Here is a 6,000-nt window from a genome sequence, read left to right on the forward strand (position 1 = left end):
CCCTGTCTGCTTTCCCTGTGCAGCACTGAAGGGCTGGGGCCTTGAGGGGAGTGGGAAGATGCACCCGGGAGCACTGGCCTCCTGCCTTTGACTGACGGGCACTGATTGAGTATGGGACAGGCAATTTTCTACTTAAATAAGGGACGTCCCCTGTAATATGGGACTGATGGCACCCCTAGCTGGGAGCCAGGAGCTGCCCCGTGTCCCTGTACAGAACTCCCTTTGGGTCATGCCAGGGGTGCTCTGGTGGGGCCTGTGCTATATGTAAGGGGACTGTTGGCCCCTTTACTAAAACTCAGTGGGGCTTTTGTTTGGCCATTTCCCAGTACCAAAAGGAAGGAGAAGGGTCAATGAGAAACCAGGACCCTGTGACTTGACAGTCCCCGGGGGCAATGAGGAGAAGCCAACTCTCCAGGTCAGCCTGATTGACAGGGCAGGCTAATGAGGGAGTCAGGACGGGGGTCCCGTCCATGTGAGCTGGAGCTGCCTGGGGCTGAGCTAAGGGGAGAGCAGGAGCCCGAGCTGAGCTGGGAGCAGAGCCGCATGGCCAGAGACAGAGGGGCCAGGGGCACAGCCCAGGGAGCGGTGCTGAGGCAGAGTGGGGCTGGGGCTGGGGCTGGAGCTGGGTGCAGGGAGCAGCTGGGGGGGGACCCTGGGCAGGGGGCCCAATGCAGGGAGACACGCCCAGCCAAGGGGCCCTGCAAACCGGGCTTGGTGGGGGGGGGGACGTAACCCCGACAGGGCGGAGGTGACACTGGGAAGAAGGGTCCTGCCACCTGGAGCCTGAGGGCATGTGGCCACCGCCAGAGCGAGTGTCCGACCTGCAGCATCCCTGCAGCACAGCCAGGGCCTGGGCAGGGGCTTGGGCTGGGGGAGGGACACTGTGAACTGCCCGGACGCTCCAGAGACGCTGGTTGTGACGTCCCCGGGCCACAGAGCGGGATGACGGGTTTTCCTTTCACCTTTCCCATTCTTTCCTTATTTTTAAAACTGATTCCTGTTTAATAAATTGTATTTGCTTTGAACCGTATGGAATGATCAGTGGGGTCAGGGACATGCCAGAGCAGAGAGAGCACCCCGGAGTGGGGACACCCTAGTCTATGTCCTACGACAAGGTGGGGGGGGTCGAGCCTCCTAGGAATCCTGGGCCCAGCCTCATTGGGGTTACAAGGACTTTGCCACACAGGAGAGTGGAAGCGGAGACCTCAAGGTCAGGCAGACCTCTGGGTAAAGGGAGTGGGAGCGATGACTCAGATCCTTTTGCCAGCCAATTCCACCGGGGTTGTGTATAAGACAGGAAAGTTCCCCACAGTAGCGGGACCATTCCCCCGCTTACATATAGACAGGCCCTATGTATCATGACTGGACTGCCAGGGAAATGGCTGCTTTACTCCCTGCTTGCCATGTGCCAATGCTCCGGAATCTCAGCTCCCAATCCACAATTGTCAGCTCAGAGCCTTCCAAATGTGACTCAGACATGACATGACCTGCTGCGGGGCTCTGCCTGAGGCTGTAGAGAGCCTGAAACAGCCTCGCTGAGCTCTGTAACACTAGAGTCATCATAGGGTCACCCTCTTCCTAGCCCAGTGTCCTGCTCTAACACTAGCATCCCCTCTGCTGAGCAGTATCAGATTCCTGGGGCCTGGCCAGCCAGTTTGCCAATGGAGGAGCAATCAGTGTTGCAGAGTCTGGGTATAGTCACAGTGTAACTTGCTTTATTCACACATACACCAGTCCTGGAACACAGAGTCAAACAGCATGCAGGAATCGCAGCCCAGCACCAATGCCCAGTTCCCAGGGAGCAGCTCTGCACCAAGAATTGACTCCAACCAGAGAGCACAGCAGAGCAAACTCCTCTCCCTGCTTCTCGCACGGCACTTTCTACCCAGAATTAGCCTAACTAAAACTGTCCATGCAACATGTCTTCCTGAGACTGAACATTTGCTTGCACGCTAAGAAAAAGACTGTGTGTAATAGCACCACCTGGGGATTCCTGCCTTAACAATAACAAATTATATTCAGAGGATGGGAGATACTGCAGAACTGGTCTGGAATTAGGGAGTAGGGGAGAAAGTTGGTCAGGGGCAGTGCCATGTTAAGCTGGGGTCCCCGCTGCATGGCTTAGGGCTCATACAAACCACAGGGCTTTGGCTGTGATAGACGCACGAGTTGTGGTGCCATAGTTAAGGAAGAGTTGAGTTTTGAAGCAGGAAGTCCCCCTTTGTTTTGGCTGAAGAATGCAGCATATCCTCCCTATGTCTTGGAACATCGAATGATTTTTCTGAGCATTAACAAGGAAATCCATTAATTAGTCTATCAGTTAAATTAATTTAAAATAGGTTCCTGAAAGAAATATAGTCCCCTGGGTTGGACTATTTTTTGTCCCAAATTATTGTAAGAACCGAACAGCGCAGACACTTCAGCCTTGTCATACACATACACCTCACTGAGACCTCATGCCTAGGACCACCGGGAGCCGTGCTGTAGGAGCAGTGGGTTGCCTCTATCAGCGACTGGAGGATAATGTTCTCTCGAGAATGGCGTGAAGAACAGCCCTCATTCAAAATGGCTGCCAGCTGCTCTTGGGTTCGGTGGGCCAGGCTGCAGGCAGGTGCCCTGGCTCAGTATTGCCAATCCCAAATGTTCAAAAATCCTGAGTCAGGCTCACCCAAAATCATGAGATTGGCTTTAAAATCATGAGATTATGTACAAATGATAGCGGTGGGCTTTTTTTCATCGCCTTCTGCTTCTTGAGCCTGTCGGGTACACTGGGGTCACATTCTGAAGCTTTCTCCACAGCCACAAGGACTAGAAACTTCATTTTTCTTTAAGACTGAAGGCTGAAATCATCACATATCCCACTTGACTCCAGAAGCTGGGGCTTTAAGGAAACAATAATTATCATGAGACTCAGGACAAAAGCAGGAGAGTTGGCATCCCACTGATCACTTGCTCCCGGGGGGAGTGAGAAGTGAAGCCGTTGCCCCTGACAGCAGCGAGGCAGAGTAGGCTAAGCTCTCCCTGAGCAGTGGGGTGGCAGTTCCTTGGAGAAGAACCCAGGGCTCTAGCCACATGGGAGCCCTGGGCTCAGAGCACAGCTTGGCTCCCACTCTCTGCTAGCAGTTGGCCATTTGCTGACCCACTGTCCATTTGTTCTTCCTCTCTTCAAACAGCCCACCTTTTTTTGGCACTTGATGCCAGCTAGAACTGGAGCCTTTTGTCTGGGCCACCCCCTGACAATGGCTCATTGTTTCCCCTCTGCTTGCTGGACTTGCTCCCTCACTTGCCTGTCCCTTGTCTGCTTTGGCAATTATCCCAATTAACACAGCCCTCTCCGAGGCCCTGCCTCAAGAGCAACTCCAGGACATACCACACACCTCGCCCTCCCTGGCAGATGCTGCTGGCATGTGAGTGCAGCACACCGCCATCTTGGGGCCCAGGCGTGCATCAGGCACACCTTCCTGGGGTGTTAAGGGGGCAAAACCTCACAATGTGCCGAGGGGCTGCCCTGGGGCCAGGCCATGCTCAGCCTGCTGTAGCCAGGGCCCAACAGGGCACTCGCAGAAATGTTGTTGCTGAGATTCTGGCAGCACGAGGGTGTGAAGGTGCCCGGCCTGGGGCCCAGTGCTGGACCCAAAGGCCTGTAAAACTTGTTGCAAGGGCTGAAGAAGGTTGGTGACTTTCCCTTCCAGGTTCTCCCATCTCTGCTCCCTCCAGGCTGCAGGACAGGCTCCTTCTTGGGCTTCTCCCAAAGTAGCCTTCCAAGCCACGGCTGGCTGGAGCTGCAGACGATGTGTGACAGCAAGCTGGTTGCCCATGATCTGGCCTCCATCCTTTAGAGCAGCCCCCACAAGGAGGAAGGTGAAAGGCACAGGGCAGGTTGCATACGGTGCTGAGAGATCTCGCTGGCATGACTCAGCACTGATGCAGCTGGGGAACATGTGGTTGTACCCCCGCTCTGCATTCACAGGGCAGGAAATGGATCCCTAAGCCTTCCCTGGGCAGTCCTCCTCTTCTAGCTGAACCAGCCCCATGCCTAGAGCTGTGGGGGGTGCTGCTGCAAGGGGCAAGCTCAGATGAGACCTAACCCCAAGGTCCTGGCCCCTCTCAGTCAGAAAAGCTCCCATGACATCTTATGTAAGGGCAAGGAGGGAGTCCTGGCCAAATTCCAGTCTGTGCAATTACATCCTGTGTTTCTAACCCCCTGGAGCATCAACCCAACGCAGCATTTAGCATCACTCCTCCTCCTAGTGTCATGGAGTGTTGCTGTGCACTGTTAACAGCTGCCTCCTTCCACCCGCGCTGGGCGCATCTCTGGCGGTGCCCGCACTGGACCCTGGGCAGACGTGACGTGCTCGCTCTGACTGAGCCAACGCACTGCAAACAGCAGCCCAGGCGGCAGGCTGGTCTAGCCAGGCCAAGGACAATCCCGCCGAGGAGCCGAGGTCCGTCGTCAGGTGGTTCGCCTGTCCCACCGCCCGCGCTGCTGCAGCTGTCCAGCTACCAGGCTGGGAAATACACCTCCAGCTCCAGCGGTGGGGGAAAGGAGGCTGCTTCCTTCGAGCTGTCCGTTCTGCGCTGACTGGAGCTCCTCCCCTCTGAAGTCAGCTAAAGCCTCAGGCGCGGGGCGGAAGTTTCCACTGGCAAAGCTGGGTTACTGCTAATGCTGCTGATGCTGCGGCTGCTCTAGTTTTCCAACCCGTGGGAATCGGCAGCATTTGCCACGCGGGGAAATTGGCTGTGGGGGCGTGTATGACCCTGACACAGTGAGCCTGTGCGGAAGCTCCTAGCTGACCTTGACAGGCACTCGTGTGCCATGGGGGGGGCGGGGAGGCGGGAGCCGGAGATGGAACAGGCAAGCAAAGGTCTTGAGCAAGAGACCTGCCCCCCGACAATGACCCTAGGAGCGAGCCAGGTGCGGGGATGGCTTCCCCCTGGGCGTGAGCTCACCTCCAGCCAGGGGGAGCAGCTGGTGACCCCACAAAGTCCTGAGAGCAGAGCTGCTGTCATTGCTGTGCTTCATAGAATCATAGAATATCAGGGTTGGAAGGGACCTCAGGAGGTCATCTAGTCCAACCCCCTGCTCAAAGCAGGACCAATCCCCAACTTTTGCCCCAGATCCCTAAATGGCCCCCTCAAGGATTGAACTCACAACCCTGGGTTTAGCAGGCCAATGCTCAAACCACTGAGCTATCCCTCCCCCTTCAGCACCTAGCATCACGGGGCCAGGTCCTCCCGCCCCGGCACCTTGCAGAGTCATTTCCCTCTGGCAACGTGTGTGGCAAATGCTGCCCCTGAGGGAGAGAGGGGAAGACCCTGATTTGTCAGCACTCTATGCCCACTTTGCCTATGTTGACATGACCCTTGAGAGGCTGGGCAGAGAATCGAGCCATCTCTGGTTCTTCCTGCAGCTCCCCACCCCAATGGTACAGTCACCCCAGCCCCATGTTACACTCCCACACCAGGAACAGTTTTAAACCTGGTGCTTTATTCAACTCAGTATAACCCCCTTTCCCTCCCTCAGCCAACTTGCACGAGGCCCAGTGCTGCTCAGGCTGTTCAGAGCACGCACAATCTGCTGCTGCAGCAGAACTGTCCCCTTTGCCCCCTCCACAGACCTTCCATCCTTGAAGGGGCAGGGCACGGGCATAGCTAAGCCTGACATTCCTTTATGAGTGCTACCCCCAGTGCTGCAGGGCGACTATACCTGAGCTGCAGCCCTCCACCATCAAACTATAGCCCCGGTGCTGTGCAGGGACCAGCAGCCCTGCCACGACAACCCTACTTGGCCTGTGCAGCTTCCCAGCATTTTGCAAACATTACTCGTGGGAGAATTCTATGCCACTGCTCACATGCAAAATTCATGTTCCCCGCAGATTTCTTTGCATCCTCGCAAAAAAATGGGGAAGCAAAGAAATCTGTGGCGGACATGCACCCCTTCCCCAGCAGCCTGAGCACATCTGTTCAAGCACCTGGTGCAGCTGGAAGAGACATAAATCA

This window comes from Lepidochelys kempii, chromosome 16 (assembly GCF_965140265.1).
Source record: "Lepidochelys kempii isolate rLepKem1 chromosome 16, rLepKem1.hap2, whole genome shotgun sequence".
Classification (NCBI taxonomy): domain Eukaryota; kingdom Metazoa; phylum Chordata; order Testudines; family Cheloniidae; genus Lepidochelys; species Lepidochelys kempii.